Genomic DNA, 17,636 nt, shown 5'->3' with positions numbered 1-17,636 from the left:
GCTTTAGACATGTGTTAAAAATCAAGCCTGCCAGGAGGGCTCAGATTTCATCCTACTGAACCACCTTCTGTGTCGGTCCTTAGAAAGAGGGCAACAACCAAAAACGCGGATTAAGTTGCTTCCAGGTAGAATTACAGGACAAGGGCCTGGTTGGGGGAAATGTTCTTATGATTTAAGGGTATCAGAGAGGACCTACTGCTTGAGTGCTTTAAGAAATAAAGAAATTGGCAAGTGTGTTGCTTTCCACCTTTAAAAAATATTTGTGAGGCCGTAAGAACTGGTTAAAAACTAGAAAGGCAGCAACAGTTTATATCTATGTCAATATTAATGCTGGAGACAAGCCCTCCACCCAAGTGACAGGAAAGCATCCAGAACTAATTTGAGTCCCCAGGCAGATTTAGAAAATTATTATGCCTCAACGTGGAGTAGAGCTGAATCTATCTGCCTTTGGCCCACTTTGGAAGATGATCTCTTCCCACTGCAAATAAACAAATGATGGAAAATGCAGGCCAGAGTTGGAGAGAGCCTGACTAGGTAATTTTAGCCATTGACACAGAGAATTTTTCTACTCACCAAGATCAAGGCTAAACTTGGAGTGGGCAGAGCTCCTCAGCATCTTCTGTGGTCAAATATGCAGCTTGGCAATTAATCAGGAGAGGAATGAGCACAGGATGCATCCTCTTCCGCTAGGACATGGCTTGGCCGTGCTTGTCACAACAAGGGTCTGTTGGTTTATTTTTCCTCTATGGAAAGCGCATTTAAAAAAGAGGACCAGCAAACACCCTTGGCCAAATTTGGATTATGAGGTCAAGGAGTAAAATCATCAGCAAGCTTACGTGGAAACAGACATAGAGGCAATCAATTTTGAAATAAGATACAGTGGATAAAAAAGAGCATTTAACAAATGTTTCTTGAAGTTCTATGTATTCAACTGTTATTTCTAAATCTATTTTATTTAATGATATAGAGATTAAAATGTACTTCCCAAGTAATTAACCAAATAATGTGAAAACTAAACAAAATTTAGGCAGCATTAGAAGTATAGAAACTAGAAAGAGGAAGGTAATGCTATTGCTCCACCTGTGCTGTGTGTTCCAAACTCCACATTTTAAGAGGGAATAGAGATGACCTGGGGCCTGTTAAAAGGAGAGAAACCAGGGTGGTAGAAAGACACAAAAACTTGTCATTTAGAGACTGTTCAAGAACTAGGATTGCTTTGTGGGCGTGGGGAGAGATCAAGGGGCAAAGGGACATGATACTCTTTTTAACAAAATGTAAAGCCAATTATGTGATTTTAAATGTGTTGATGTAACAGTTCCAGAACAAATACTGGGTACTGGCTGCAGAAAGTTACTAAGGAATGGAGTGCCTCAGTGGTACCAAGTTCCCTTTCACAGGAAGGGTGGATGGTCCATCGACAGTGGTGTGGTAGACATATTTGAGCACTGGATGAAATTGGATTGGGATGAGAGGGATCGAGGAGGGTGGTGCAATGGTCACACTAAGAGCTCAGCCCTAGAAGTAGACACATTTGAGGGCCTTGCTCACTCATTTTCCCTAATTCTAAACACTCTACTTAACTCATCTGAGCTTCAGTTGCTTCACCAGGAAATGGAGATAACAGTGCCTGTCTCATAAGGTTGTTTTGAGAAATAGATGCATTAATGCATACAGAAAGCTTCACATTCTGCTTGGCTTGTAGTGCCTAATACATGACATCTGTTCTCACCATTAATTATGAGCTTTGTGGTTTTTATTACCCTGATAGTCAAATGTAAACTTTCCAAATTCTCTAGATCCAAGGAACGTAACCGACAACATTCAGGTTTCTAACCACAAGGTGGCAGACAGCTTGTCACTCTAACTATTATACTCTGGGATGGAGCTTGGAGATAAGAAGCAATGAGAAAGCAGTAATAGGATGAAAGGGGAAAGAGAAATGAACCTGGACCTGGTGGGACCCTGGTGGGTCCCTGGTGAGAGCTGTGAAATCAGGCCATGGATTTATAGGGATTTTACTGTGCTTTGACTTTTACATAATTACTTTTTTTTTTTTTTGGTTTGGCTTTTATGGGAATAAAATATCTTTTGAATAAATAGGAGTTTTCCTGAAAGCTGATGCTCATGGTGACTTTACTCCACGATAGGGAGACAAGTGGAAAAAGATGGCTAGAAAATGAGAGTGTGTGTTTACTGTCATGCAAGGAAGATACCAGACATAAATATGGCAACACCCTTCCCACTCATCCACAGCTGCCGCCGACTCAGGCTCACATCTACAAGCATGAAGATACAACCTGCTCATATAGGCACCCAAGAGTTCTTTCTTGCCTACTTTTTTCCCAAACTTACCCTCTCCAGACTCCTAGTAAAAGAAATATAAAAACATAACTTTCCCCTGGGCAAGGATGGATATGGGACCAGATGAGTGGATTCTAGTCCCACCTTGTCTACTTAAGGAGATATTTTGGTTTGGAGAAGTCAATCAATCAGTGTTCTCACCCCCATGGTGAAAGGCGTAACCTAGCCCTGATCCATCTCTAAGAGGTTCTTTCATCCTAATCGTCTCTTACTTTCTAAAGCAGAGAGGAAGACCTTTCTCTGAAGCCTAGCATCTAATCTTAGCTACCTGAATCATGAGCCACAATTCACACAAAAGCACCCTGATGCATAGAATGTTGAAAGAACTGGAAGAAACTTTGGAAATTAAGTAGTCCTGCCCTTTTGCATTATAGATGAAAAACTGATAAGGTAATTTTATCAAGGATAGACAGCGAATTCAAGATTAGGCCAGGACTAGGCTCAAGCCCTCGGAAATTCTAAGAATCATTCCCAAACATGTACATACACACACACCACATCCCACACATTATAATGTTTTTAGAGCATTGTTAAACATAATTTAGATCTATAAAATTCATCCATTTTAAGTACACAATTTAATAATTTTTAGCGAATTGACAGAGTTGTGAAACTATCTCCAAAATCCAATTTTAGCATATTTTTATTCTCCCATAAAGATTCCTAGTGCCCATTTGCTATCACTCCATTCCCATCACAGGCAAACACCAATCTACTGTCTGCCTTTATAGATTTACTTATCTCAAGGTATTTTACATAAATAGAATCATACAATATATAGTTTTCCCCCAATTTTAGAGGAAAAAGCAGTCTGTGTTTAGCCAGTAAGTATTATATGATGCTACTTACAGATTTTTCATCGAATTCCTCTATCAGGTTGAGAAAATTATTTTCCATTTCCAGTTTACTAAAAAATTTTATCGTGAATGAGGATTAAACTTTTGTCAAATGTTTTGTGCATCTGTTGAGATGATCATGTGATTTTTGTCTTTATTCATATTATTATATTAATATGACATTACATTGATTGATTTTTAGATAGTAAACCAACCTTCTATTACTAGGGGAAATCCTACTTTGGCATGGTGTATAATCATTTTATAATTTGATTATTTTGCTAATATCTTGCTGAAGATTTTTGCATCTACAATCATGAGGAATATTGGTCTGTAGTTTTGTTTTCTTGAGATGTCTTTGTCTCGCTTTGTATAAGGGTAATACTAGTCTCATGGAATTTGTTCAGAAATGTTCTCTCTTACAGTTTGTGGAAATGTTTTTTTAAAAAAATTGGTGTTTTGTAGAATTCACCAGTGAAGACATCTGGACCTATGCTTTTCTTTGAGGGAAGATTTTTCCATTACTATTAAAATTCTTTACTAGTCTATGCATGTTTTCTATTTCTTCTTTAGTCATTTCATTAATTTGTATCATGCTATGAACTATTTCATCTAAATTGTCTAATTTTTTAGCTTAAAATTGCTCATCATGTACTCTTATAATCTTCTTATTTTCTGTGAGATTAGTAGTGATGTCTCCTTTTTCATTTTCTTCCTTTTCTTTGGTTCAGTTTAGATCAGGTGTCTCAACCTCAGTATTATTGATATTTGGGCACAATAATTTTAATATGGAGGGGCTGTCATACCTTGTAGAATATTTAGTAGCATATCTGACCTCTACCCACGAGCTGTCAGTCACACACACACACAGACACACACACATACACACACACACACAAAGTATTACAATTAAAAATTTCTCCAGACATTGACAAAATATCCCCTGGGGGACAAAGTCACCCTTGGTTGAGAACCACTGGTCTAGATGAGATTTTAAGTTTGTTGGTCTTTTCAAATAACCAACTTTTGTTTTCCTTGATTTTACCTAATTTTCTGTTTTCCATTTCATTAGTGTCTGCTCTAATCTTTATTATATCCTACATTCCACTTGCTTTGGGGTGAATTTACTTTTTTTTCAGTTTCTTAAGGTGGAAGTTTTGGTTATTAATTTGGGGTATGCAAGGTCATTTTAAGACAAATTATATTTTGGACAACTTGGATTTTAGAAAACCTAGTCTCTTAGCTAGAAGAAAGGTTTATATGTTAAAAACTAGAAAGTAGTAAAGAAAAGCTCTTCCCCCAGCACCCAATTTTACCTTCTCTAAACAAAATACTATGTGAAAGAAACAGCCATGGTGTTCTTCTAGACTGCTCTTACCTATTAACCCAGCCTTCCCTAAATTACACGAATCTTCAGCCTCTTCTTGAAGCTTCTTTCCCACCTCCCATTTACGTCCTGATTTATGGTTCCTCTTTTCATTCACTCACACTGATAGATTAGCTAATCTGATTGAGCAACTGTTACTGACAAGGTCAGAGAATATTTTGACTTTACCACTATGCAATCTATCCATGTAACAAAATTTCTTTTAGGAAAATTAGACTTTAAAACAAAGACATTTTCAAATCATGGAAGGACAGAGAAAATATAGCTGAACACACCAGAAAGGAAAACTTAGTTTGGTCAGGCTGAGATCAACCCCCATTCCATGAGCAAGTGCTAATGCCGGGATGAGGTTACCCCTGGGAGTTAAAGAGAGTGATCCCATTAAGACTCCTTGGCTAGCATTAGAGCTGACCCATGGAAACCAAATTGAGTGCGTGAGCACCAAGATCATCAGGAGCAGAGCTGACAACAGGAGACTGGACAAAAATGAGGAGCAGGGAAAATATGAAAAAGGCAAAAAGCAAAGAGGGTCTTGATATTTCCATTTAGTCTGCAGGTTACCTTTCTGGGTTCACCAGGCACCTAGGGTGTGTCAATGATCCGGCAATTAATTACAGGAAATCTGGCCATCAGCTGTCAGCCTGTTCTGCCCATGTGCTGTGCACAGGGGACAGATGCTGTGCTCTGTCTGCATGTAGGGCACATGTATGCTCTAAAGGACCTAGAAAGAGGAAGGCAGTTCAGCTCCACACTCCCTTTCTTGATTCCAGTCCCTCTCTCAATCTCTATCCTCATCCCTGTCCCTTTACCAGTCTCAGTTCACCTTCCATTCTCCTTCACGCTTTTAGTTCCTCTCTCTCTGCCCAGACCTGGGTTCTCTCACATATTTCATTACCCAGGGTTATAAGCAGAACTAAGTTCAGAGCTGTAAGAAATATTCTTTTCCCATCTCAAACTCTGCTTCTTACATAACACCAGTTCTTCCTATTTCGGGAAAATCTGGGTGTGGTACACTGGTGTTTACAGTACAAGAACATATTGCAGCATTACATAGCCACACAACTGGGAAAATGCTGAAATTGGAAAACTTGGGCTGGGGTTGAGATCCTGTGGCTACCCTTGTTCTAAGCTATGAAACATGTCTATCAGCTAGAGAACAAATAATTTAAAAGAGGGGAAAGTTAGCAGAAGAAAGAGATTTTCTAAAAGCAGGGAAAAGGGAACCTACACAGTGCTACCTGCATGTGATAGAAGCTTTGCATGCACAGTCCTATTCACCACATAGCGATGGTTCAGTAAACAATGGACCACATACGTGATGGTGGTCCTGTAAGATTATGACAGAGCTGAAAAATCCCTATTACCTAGTGACGTCATAGGCGTATGACATATTGCTATAATGCAGTGGATTACTCACATGTTAGTGGTGACGCTGGTGTAAACACATCTACATTACCAGTCACATAACAGTATAGCACATACAATTAGGTACAGAAAATAATAATAAATAATAAATAACAACATTATTAGTTTATGTATTTCCTATACTATATTTTTTATTGTTATTTTAGAGTGTATTCCTTCTACTTACTAAAAAAAAAAAAAAAAAAAAAAGCCAACTGTAAAACAGTCTCAGCCAGGTCCTTCGGAAAGTATTCCAGAAGAAGGCATTGTTAACATAGGAGGTGACAGCTCCGTGCATGTTACTGAGCGTGGAGACCTTCCAGTGGGACACGACGTGAAGGTGAAAGACAATAATACTGATGACCCTGCTTCTGTGTGTACCTAGGTTAATATGTGTGTTTGTGTCTGTTTTTAACAAAAACGTCTAAAAAGTAGCAAAAAAATTCAAAACAGAAAATGAAGAAAGAAAATAATTTTGTACAGCTGGACAATGTGTTTTAAGCTAAGTGATTTTACAAAAGAGTCAAAAAGTTTTCAACAATTAAAAAAAGTTTATAAAGAAAAAAGGTTATAATAAGCTAAGGTTAATTTATTATTGAAGAAAGAAAAACTTTTAAAATAAATCTGATGTACCCTAAGGACACAATGTATATCAAGTCTACGGTAGTGTACAGTAACGTCCAAGGCCTTCACATTCACTCACCACTCACTCACTGACTCACCCAGAGCAACTCATCTTGTAAGCTTGATTCCTGGTAGTACCCAATACAGATACACCATTTTTTAAAATCTTGTATATAATACTTTTACTGTACCTTTTCTGTGTTTAGATACACAGACAGCATGGTGCTACAGCTGCCTACAGTATTCAGTACAGTCATATGCTATACAGGTTTGCGTTCTAGGAGCAATAGGCTATACCACAGAGCCTAGGTGTGTAGTAGGCTCTACCATCTAGGTTTGTGTGAGTACACTCTACGATGTTTGCTCAATGATTAAATCACCCAGGACTGCAGCTCTCACATGTCCCTGCCAAGCAACACATGACTGTATTGTCTAATTTAATGTTTGCAACTACATAAAGGAGCTCTTATCTTCCCAATTTTACAGAGGAAGAAAGTGAGGCCCATAGACCTTAAGTAGCTTGCCCACTATGAGTATGTGGCAAAGCTGGAATTCCAAGGACTGAGTGACTCCAAAGATGGCTTTGACCACCAGATGGTTTTTGACCTCTTTGACCACCAGATGGCTTCACACATCACTCAACGGAGAAAATGATGGTTACCTCGGTAATCTCTCCAGTCTTTGTGAAGAAAGATCTCTCTAATCTTTCTTTCTTTCTCTTTCTTTCTCTTTCTTTCTTTCTTTCTTTCTTTCTTTCTTTCTTTCTTTCTTTCTTTCTTTCTTTCTTTCTTTCTTTCCTTCCTTCTTTCTTTCTTTCCTTCTTTCTTTCCTTCTTTCTTTCTTTTTCTTTCTTTCTCTTTCTTTCTTCTCTTTCTTTCTCTCTCTCTCTCTTTCTTTTTCTTTCTCTTTCTTTCTTTCTTTTTTCCTTCTTTCTTTCTTTCTTTTTTTTTTTTGAGAAAGGCTCTCACTCTGTTGCCGAGGCTGGAGTGCAGTGACATGATCTTGACTCATGTCCCATGACACAGCCCTTAGGAGGTCCTGAGAACATGTGCCCAAGGTGGTCAAGGTATAGCTTGGTTTTATACATTTTAGGAAGGCCTGAGACATAAATCAAATACATTCGATATGGTAACCTCAACTCCCAGGTTCAAGTTATCCTCCTACCTCATCCTTCCCCAAAACTGGGACTACAGGCATGAGCCACCATACCCAGCTAATTTATTTGATTCTTTTATAGAAATGAGGCGTCACTACTTTGCCTAGGCAGGTCTTGAACTCCTGGGCTCAAGTTATCCTCCCACCTCAGCCATCCAAAGTGCTGGGATTACAGGCATAAGCCACCATGCCCAGCCTGTGATTAGTTTTCTTTTATTTAACAATAGACCCTAAAGCAGAGAATTCTGGAAAGATGGCAGCTCAAATGTGTCCTGACCCTTCAGTCTCTTCTCTAACCCGGCTAACTTCTGAGTCAGGCACTGCCCTGCTGCAGTTGGCAATGGTAAAGGTAAAGATCACTACATGTCCAGGACTTTGCCCACCTGGGCCAGGTGAGAGCCTGGAAACAGCATTAGAGACCTTGAGGTCAAGGATTAGAATATTTGTATTTAGGAGGAGAACTTAGTCTATTGAGATCCATGAACAACCACCACCTCCCACCTCAACATCATTCCCAAGGAAAGAACAACTAGGCCTGGATAAGTGTCTCTGGCTTCCTGCCCCTGAGATGCTGAGGAAATACTGAAAAGGGGGACTTTTGTCTCTCTATTCCTAGAGTGGGAGAACTCAAGAAGGGTAGGAAACAGAAAGATTTCTTCCTGATGCTGACACCTCAGTTAGCTTGACATTGAGGAAGGGGCCAGATAATAAACGTGATTATCTCATTCTAAGAAAACAAGATTTTTTTCTATTGGCAATTTTTTCCTATTGGCAAAGCCTCTCCTTTCTTATAGGAGAAAAGGAAAGGAGTATCAAAAAGCACTGTGCAGGAACTAAAGGCAGAGAAGTCAATTTGAAGTCTGGGAGAAGACGGCGACCTGAATTAAAACAGGGACAATGGAGTGGAGATAAGAGAATAGCATTCGGGCTGGGCGCGGTGGCTCATGCCTGTAAGGCTGAGGCGGGCAGATCACGAGGTCAGGAGTTTGAGACGAGCCTGACCAACATGGTGAAACCCTATCTCTAAAAAAATTAGCTGGGCGTAGTGGTGCCCACCTGTAGTCCCAGCTACTTGAGAGGCTGAGGCAGGAGAATCACTTGAACCCAGGAAGTGGAGGTTGCAGTGAGCCAAGATCACACCACTGCACTCCAGTGTGACAGAGTGAGACTGCCTAAAAAAAAAAAAAAAAAAAAAAAAAAAAAAAAAAAAGAATAGCATTAAGAGGCACTTAGCAAGCAGAATCCAAAGACGTTCAGGCAAAAACATTGGCAGGTCTTGGTGGTGGATGAGATACGGGAAGTGAGGGTGTGAGAGGCATCATGAATGAGCCCAGATATCTGGCTCATGCAGTTGGGTATGTGGTAGTAAGTACCCGCTTCCCAAGGAGAAGCCTGGGAGATAGAGAAGGTAATGATGAATTCACCTTTGGGCTCCCTAAGCCTAAGGTATCCAGGGAATTTTAGTGGGCAGCTGGGAATACAACTCTGGTGCTCAGCAGTGAACCTGTGGGTGAAGTGGGCCCCTCAAGACAATTACTTTTACTGGCTGCGGTGCCACAGCTCTTCCTTAGCACACACCGGTCCTTGGGGAAGTCACTGTTTCCTAGCATCACTGAGGCTGCCCCCTCCTCATTCTCCTTGAGGAAAGCTGAAATGAATGGAATCTCCTTCTCCTGCCTCTCATTTTTTGTCTCAAAGTTTGTGTCACCCTCGCTTTCAGGAAGAGAGCCCTATTGCAGCCCTCAAGTTTGCAAGCCTGGTGACTTACTCTCCATTCTTTTCATCAAGAACACAGATGAGCATTTGTTTAACACTTAATGAGCTTGTATAATGTGCCAGGCTTTGTGCCAGAGATCAGATACACAGAAATGCAAGAATATGCTTGTGCCTACAAGGAGCTCACAGTGAAGATACAGATATACACACAGTCATTATGTGATACAATGATGAAGTCCACATGGGCATGGCTGAAATTCAGTGAGACTTTGGAGGGAGAAAGGAAGGAAAGGAGGGCAAGCCTGCAGAAATCAAGGAAAGTGTCATAGAAGTGGTAGCCATTGGCCTGACACTGAAGAATGTACAAGAATCCACAGGCTAGAGCAAGATGCAGCAGATGGAGCAGATCTAAACCAAAGGCCTGCAAAAAGACCTAGGTATAAAAGAGTCTGATGTGTTGGAGAGTGGGTGGTTGCAGACAGCTTAGTGTGGCTAGAGTGTAATGTGCAAAGACAGGAGTGTTTGAGGTGGGTCTGTAGGGAGAGCAAATGGTCTGTGCAAGTGCTAAGCCTTGCATGGTGAAAGGCAGTAGGGACAGACTTCCTCTCATTTGGGTGCTGTCCCCTAGGAGCAGCTCATTAACATCCTGGAGCAGGAGAAACACAGCCTCCTTAGCATGACCATGGGTGCTCAGGAAAAGGACATTTTGCTGGCTAGTTAGGCTGTCTGCAGCTGGACCAAAACAGGTATAGTCAAGGTATGGGATTCCTGGGACAATCTAGCCAGATGGCAACCAGCATTACTCCCAGATACCAGCACCAGCTTGAGCTGCAAACAGCCAGAGGACCTCCTCAGAGCAGTCACAGGGCTCAGGCTGAGATAAAAGAGTCCATTCGGTCCAGATCCCTAGCATTGGCCCAACCGCAGTTCCTGCCTGAGATAGAGTTAGTTAACTTTAGCGGACATGGACATGACCAGGGTTCCAGGGGAAGCAGTAGGCATGGCAAGAGCCACAAGGGCCAGCAGGATTCAAACAGGCACAGAAACCCTGGGCCCCGGTCTTGCAGAAGCAGTTACAATGACCATGAGAGGCGAGGAGAACACAGAGCAAAGAGAGAGGATGCAACAGCAGTCGTGGCCAGAGCACGTACCTCCCCAACACACGGGCAGATGGCACAGTATTGGTGCATGCTTCCACAAGTATATCCTATGAGCTTTTGGATTTGTTTGTTGGCTATGAGTGTTTTTATGGCCACAGACTTCCATTTTCACTCCATGTTGGCAGGGCTAGCAAGAAATCTTGTTGATGTTCTCAAACTATTCAGAAAATTTACCATATTTTATATGATCTAAGAAGCCACATATTATAAGAAGCATTATTATTTTATGTACTACAAATATAAGAAAATACTGCTGATTAATTGTAAGATATAACCAATTGTAAGACATTTAGTTCTCATTATTCTTGTTACCAAATATTTTCCTGTCTCACATATCATACTGGATATATAGTGGGGCTGCATTTCCTGACTACTTTGTGGATATGTAAAGTCATATGACTAATTCTGGCTGAGGAGTTATGACGAGAAGTGACCAACTAATTAGGTACTTGTGAGATGGAGACTTCCTAGGCTCCTCTTTCTAACTCACATAAAGTTACCAAAAGGGCTAGTGGCAGCAGTAGAAATGATACATGAGCTGCATGACTTGTTAAGGTTACACAGAGAAATCAAGCCCTGAGTTGAGAGTTAGCTCTGACAAGCCTACTTCATGCTTCTGCTTCCCCTGCATCGGAAAAGATCACGGTTTCTGAAATGAATGAAAAGTACTATCGTCCCAGGAAGACGTTTCAGGATCTCCAACTGGCTTCAACTAATGCCAATTTTTAAACAAAGATATGTGTTTTCAAATGAAATGATAACAAAGTACAACATTAAGACATAATAAACATGCCAGAGTTGTCCAGGGAAAACTTTTAGGACTAGGAAAATGAAATGTATCTGTTATGTTAGTTACTTTCCCTGTGTACCATCACTCACTGTATTAGGTCTTCTTTTGGAGGGTTGATATTTAGAACATTTGGGAATTCATACGGAGAGTATATGCTTTGACAGGAGACTAATCTCTTCCTGAGATAGCCAGGAAAAGAGAGACACAGAGAGAGAGTGGAATTTATGAATTTATGAGCTTTACTACCAGGGATTAAAGAGGCATAAGAGGCAGAGATACTCCCTAAACCAATGCACATAAGCAACAGTTGGAAACATTGAACTCTACCCATATTGACCAATTTCATTTTTTCATGCCTGTGCCCCCATTTAAAGAAGAGGGAGGTCTTTGTACTTGTTGATAGATCTAATTTTCAGAAATGCCCTGATTTCAAATACCGTGCTCCACTCTACCCATAAGTATATGCATGCTTGGGAGATCACGTGTTGTGCTTTCCTAGTTTTTGGCTAAGAACGCATAGTTGCTGAAGAAATGGGTCTGAAAGGAGGGCTCTAGGGAGCTTGCATGCAACTTTGTAGCCACCAGGAGAAGAGATATTACTATGAAGATAGGAACAAGCAGGTAGAAGCATCTTCCTGGAAAACAGGAGGCAGCACATGGGACTGGGCTGGGATTGGAAAAGTGGACCCTGAGTCTTACCTAGCAAAAAGGCCAGGAAAGTTTCCTAGAAGTGAAGTGATAAAAGCACTGCTTCTAAGTGTCATTTGGGCTGGGCGCAGTGGCTCATGCCTGTAATCCCAGCACTTTGGGAGGCCAAGGCAGGCAGATCGTTCGAGCCCAAGGAGTTCGAGACCAGCCCGGGCAACATGACAAAGCACTGTCTGTATAAAAGATAAAAAAAAAAAAAAAAAAAGGTGTGGTGGCACATGCCTATAGTATGAATTATTTGGGAGGCTGAGGCAAGAGGATTGAGTCCAGCAGGTTGAGGCTACAGCTGAGCCATGTTCATGTCACTGCACTCCAGCATGGGTGAGAGAATAAGACCCTGTCTCAAAAAAAAAAAAAAAAAAAAAAAAAGTGTCATTTGGAACATTCCAGTACAAATGAGCAAACCTAACACCCAGATCTTAGTTTCTAAATACCATTTTCCCTTAAAAGGAATTAGGGCTCTTTAAGAACTGGCTGATTCCAGAAGTGTAGCTGGAAAAGTACAAGATAAGCCTGGAACATCTTGCTACGTGGAAGGCAAAGATGTGCTCAAAGAATGCAAGGATGTGTCAGAAGCATAAGGGGCCAGTTGAAGGAACTAAACCTGGGACAATTTGAGCTTCAAAATAAATATCAACAGTACAGATTATAGCTCATGGAATACATTAAAAAGCCATGGGTCTACAGTTATGTAAATATATAAATGAGAAATAAGAGAAATCTCTTCCTTGCAGTAGGATGACAACTATTAATAATAAATATAGAAGAAACGATGTAAATGAATGTAGGAATGATGGAATAAGAAAAGAATCACCATTTGACAACAACCATTTGGGTCCTACCCAGAAAAATATGTATTTTTTTGCTACAAGGCATATTAGCATAACAACTGGTTAAATCTGAATGGGCCTGTATATTGGATAATAGCTATATGAATGTTAATTTCCTGGTTTGGATAATTGTGCTGTAGTTATGTAAACTAATAACTGTTTTAGGCAAGAATCACCAAGTGATGTTAAAACTAAGGGGAAAGTATGATAAGAAGCAGAATTTTTAGATAGTCTAGATGTATCTCCCCACCAGACTCTTACTAATTACAAATGAAAAAAAAAATAGTAACTTTACAATGTAGAAATCTCACTGACCCCACATTAAAAAGTGTTCAAAGTAGACATAACCTATAATTGGCAGTAGATCACATTTGCCTTCTGTGATGATGCACTGAGAGAAACATCATTATTTCTGTGGTATTGATTCCAAAAAGGCATAACCTGAATCAGTCGTGGGCAAGTGTGATGGTTAATACTGAGTGTCAACTTGATTGGATTGAGGGATACAAAGTATTGATCCTGGGTGTGTCTGTGAGGGTGTTGCAAAAGAGATTAACATTTGAGTCAGTGGGCTGGGGAAGGCAGATCCACCCTTAATCTGGTGGGCACCACCTAATCAGCTGCCTGCAAATATAAAGCAGGCAGAAAAACGTGAAAAGAAGAGCCTACATCTTTCTCCCGGGCTTGATGCTTCCTGCCCTCGGACTGGCTTCCTTGCTCCTCAGCTTGCAGGCAGCCTATTGCGGGACGCTGTGATTGTGTAAGCTAATACTTAATAAATTCTCCTTTATATATATAACATATACTTGGAAATATGTATATATCCTATTTGTTCTGTCCCTCTAAGAGAACCCTGACTAATACAGCAAGCATCGGACAAACCCAAAATGAAAGACACGTGACAAATTAACCGGCCAATAATCTTCAAAAGTGTCTAGGTCATGAAAAAGACTGAGGAACTTATGGGAGACTGAAGAGACATGACAACTAAATGCATCACATGATCTTAGATTGGATCCTACCCAGAAAAATATATTTTTCTTTTGCTATAAGGATATTAGTGTGAGAACTGATGAAATTTGAATAGGTCTGTAGATTGAATAATAGCTGTATGAATGTTAATTTCCTGGTTTTGATAATTGTGCTGTAGGTATGCAAAAGAATGCCCTTGTTTCTCGAAACACACACAGAAGAATTTAGGCATAAAGAAGCATCATATCTTCAGGGTACTTTCAAATGATTCAGAGAAAGAGAATGAAAAATCATCTCTATAAAATGTTAACATGTTGGGAATCTGGGTTAAAAACATATGGGAATTCTTCAAAATATTTTTGCAACCTTTCTGAAAGCCTGAAACTATTTTAAAATAAAAGGTTTAAAAATTTTTTTTTTAATTTTAAAATAATTAATACAAAATTCCAGGGAGCTTCTACTAAAAAAAAAAAAAGAGAGAGAGAGAGAAAGTTGCATGGAATCCCATACAGGGTGGATGGGGTAAGGCTGGGGGTAGGAAGAGATTTCTTTTCTTGTACCCACAGTAGGTCCAGAGTGGTGACTGCCCAGCCACATTTCCTATTTTCCTAATGTTTCCTGGCCTAATTTCATAATGCCTACAGCCAGGAAATACCGGCTTTCCACCTCCCTTCAAACAGGCACCCACACATTCAAAGCACAGATGTACACTGGAATCATCTCTGAGCATCCCTTGAGATCACACTACCCAGAGGGCAGAAAGCCCAATACCCGCCTCTAACTAAAGGTCTTGATTATTTTGCTGATTGTGTCTCCTCTCCAGCTTCAGTCTTCTCTCGGCCTCCAAAAATCTAACCAAAATTTTACAAGGTTTCAATTTCGAGAAACCACATGCTATACTGGGAAGAGCACTGAATCCAGAGTCTTACCTCTACCATCGACTAGCTCTGTGAGCTCAGGTAACTCACTTCTATAGTCCTTGTACATAAAATCAAGACTTTGAACTGAATCTTCTTAATAATGGTCTCTTTCACCTCTAAAAAGTTGATAGGTATTTTTTAAAAGACTCCTGACTTTAGATAGGTTGCATCACCATGAGAACAAACTTTTCCTCCTGAAGTGAAGAGATGAGATCTCGCACTTGATTCTCAAGGTTGACCTTGGTTTGAGTTCATGACATTAACATTGCTTTAGTCAAGGGAAGGATGACAGCCAAGAGGCAACATTCCTACACCCAAGTTCTATTTTATCCCAAACCCTGCCAGCTTTGCTATGTTTAGCTTAAACTATTTCTGGATGCACAACAGTTAATCACCTCCTCCAGTGAAAAATTCAAGGAGAAAAAAAATGCAAAAAAGTCCTATAATCACTCCTGAATGCCCCTGACTCTTTTCCTGGATCCCTCTCTCCCACACCCTTCATCTCTGAGATTTCTCTGCTGTCACCATAACAGTGTGCACATGAGCTGTCCCCCTGTTTCTGGAATGCTCAGTTATCTGTTTCCTTTAGTCTTGGCTCAGATTCAGCAGCTACAAGTTGTCAAGGAGTTGGGAGAGAGAGACTGTGCCCAATCTGGCATGAAAGCAGGACCTGGGCACACACATTTTAGAAAATCATTCTTTGGGCTTGGCCTTCTCCCTGGGCTGTTCATCCATGCTAACATCTTTGACTCTTTTTCCCTAAGTCCCAAACCTCTAGAATATCATCTCTTCTCTCAGTGACTACTAAGCACAACTCCATTTACTTTTTCAGATTTTTCTCTAATCTGATTGTTCCTTTACTCAAAGCAAAAAATTCAAGTTAGAAAAATTTGTGCTCAATTTTCCTTGTGGGGCCAGATAAGGGAATACAATGGAAGTCTTATATCCTGCAGGAATGCAAGGAATCCCGAAGATGGGCACAGGCTGTTGGAGCTAAGAGTGCTTTTTATAACTGAAAACACAAGAGCAATGAGAGAGTGGTACAAGCTGGATAGACCTAGGGGGCCCACTGAGGTCATGAAGTTTCTCTAAAAAAGAGGAGGTAAAAATATTTTAATTCCTCTAACATGTCAATTTTGTAAAATTATGAGAATAACAAAATATAAAAATGTTAAACACACAAAAAGTAAAAATATCAGTACAATGAATACCCATAGCATTTTGCATATTTACTTTCTTATATTTTCATATGTATTTCCATATTTGGTTTAATATATTTTTGTGTGTTATATTTGCATATGTATGTGTGTGCTTGTGTGTACACCATTATAAAATGTCATATATATATATATACATATATATATATACTCTAATTTCCAAAAAATAAGGACATTTTGTGACTTAACACCAATAACATTATTACCCTTGAAGTTAACAAAAATTCCATATCATGTAACATCCTGGTGTCTAGTCCATTGTCCTAGTCATACAAAAAAAATGTGTTTTTAGTTGGTTTCTTCAGAATAGGATTTAATCAGAGTAAGTAAGTGGTCTAGCTGACTATACAGCATTTTGCATTTATCTCATGATTTCCTCTTGGTGTCATCTACCTTATCTCTCTCTACTGTTTTTCTTTACCTGGGAGATTGTATCTAAAGGCATGGTTAGATTCAGGTTAAGATTTTTGGTAATCACTCTTCATAGGTGATGCTGTATAGTTCACATTACAACATATCAAGAGGCATACAATGTCGGGTTGGGAAACTAAATTTGACCACTTGGCAAAGCGCAGTCAGTTCTGCTATAATGCCACCTATGCATTCGTGAAAATCACTGTGCTATGCAAAACTGCACATTATAAACCACAAGACTCATGAGGAAAATTAGGTTAGAGGTCACATATTCAAAAACTTTGTCAGTGACATGTACAAAAAAAAGATACCTATTAAAAATAGCACAGTTTTACGTATGGGAAGTCATTAAGAAATACATAAATACTGCAACAAATATGGCTCTTTACCTTGAAAAAGGCCTGAAATTTGTTTGTGGAGTTAGGCATCAGGTTTCTTGCAGCTTGTGAGTTACTGTGAAGTAGTGGAAGGAGGGTCATTTGAGGTTGGTTGGAATTTCCAACACTAGATGTGGATGGGAGTGGCTTGCCGCACAGGCGGTGAAATGGGGTAGCTGGTAGATGTCTGATGTGTGTACATGTGTGCACTTTGTGTATTCCTACGTGGCTTGGTTCAGCTGGGTATAGTTTACTGCACCTACCTAGTGTTTGTTGTGTACAAAGCTGTGTATAAGCATATGTGAAAGTGTACTATGCTCAAAGTATATCAATTGCATTAGAAAGGTTTACATTTCAAAACAGATTATATGAGAACTGACTGATTTTGTAGCTTACATCTTCTCCTTTTCTTGATCAATCTAGCTTGATGTTTCACCAATTTTGTTGATGTTGTCAAAGAATGAGCTGCTGGTTTCATTGACTTTTTTCTATTCTTTTGTTCTCTGGCTCATTTATTGTGCTCTTATCTTTATTATCTCCTTTCCTCTTTTCCTAGCTTTCTAAGGTGGAGGTTTAGATAATCAACTGTAGATCATTTTTCTTTTCTAAGTTTTTAGAGGTATACTTTTCTCATTAAGTACTGCTTTAGCTGCATCTCACAAATCCTGATAGGTTATGTTTTCACTAGCATTGAGATCAAAATATTATCTAAGATTTTTCACTTTTGCAAAGATGGAGTAAACATACCTTTTCCTATTTAAGTAT

The 17,636-nt window shown here is 39.7% G+C and overlaps 1 long non-coding RNA gene across 2 annotated transcripts in view; it reads right to left on the bottom strand.

Annotated features, from left to right (window-relative positions):
* Positions 1-17,223, bottom strand: part of LOC105489071 (uncharacterized) — a 64,988-nt gene extending 47,765 nt beyond the window's left edge. The window contains exon 1 of one of the 2 annotated variants that reach the window (XR_011613065.1): positions 16,884-17,223. This is a non-coding gene — a long non-coding RNA (uncharacterized lncRNA). The remainder of the gene's footprint in view (positions 1-16,883) is intronic. The other variant, XR_011613064.1, reaches the window with a different exon arrangement.
* Positions 17,224-17,636: the final 413 nt, after the last annotated feature.

Source organism: Macaca nemestrina, chromosome 14, assembly GCF_043159975.1.
Source record: "Macaca nemestrina isolate mMacNem1 chromosome 14, mMacNem.hap1, whole genome shotgun sequence".
NCBI classification, from domain to species: domain Eukaryota; kingdom Metazoa; phylum Chordata; class Mammalia; order Primates; family Cercopithecidae; genus Macaca; species Macaca nemestrina.
The sequence above is the reverse complement of the archived record's forward strand: the minus strand, read 5'-3'. Positions and strand labels throughout refer to the sequence as shown.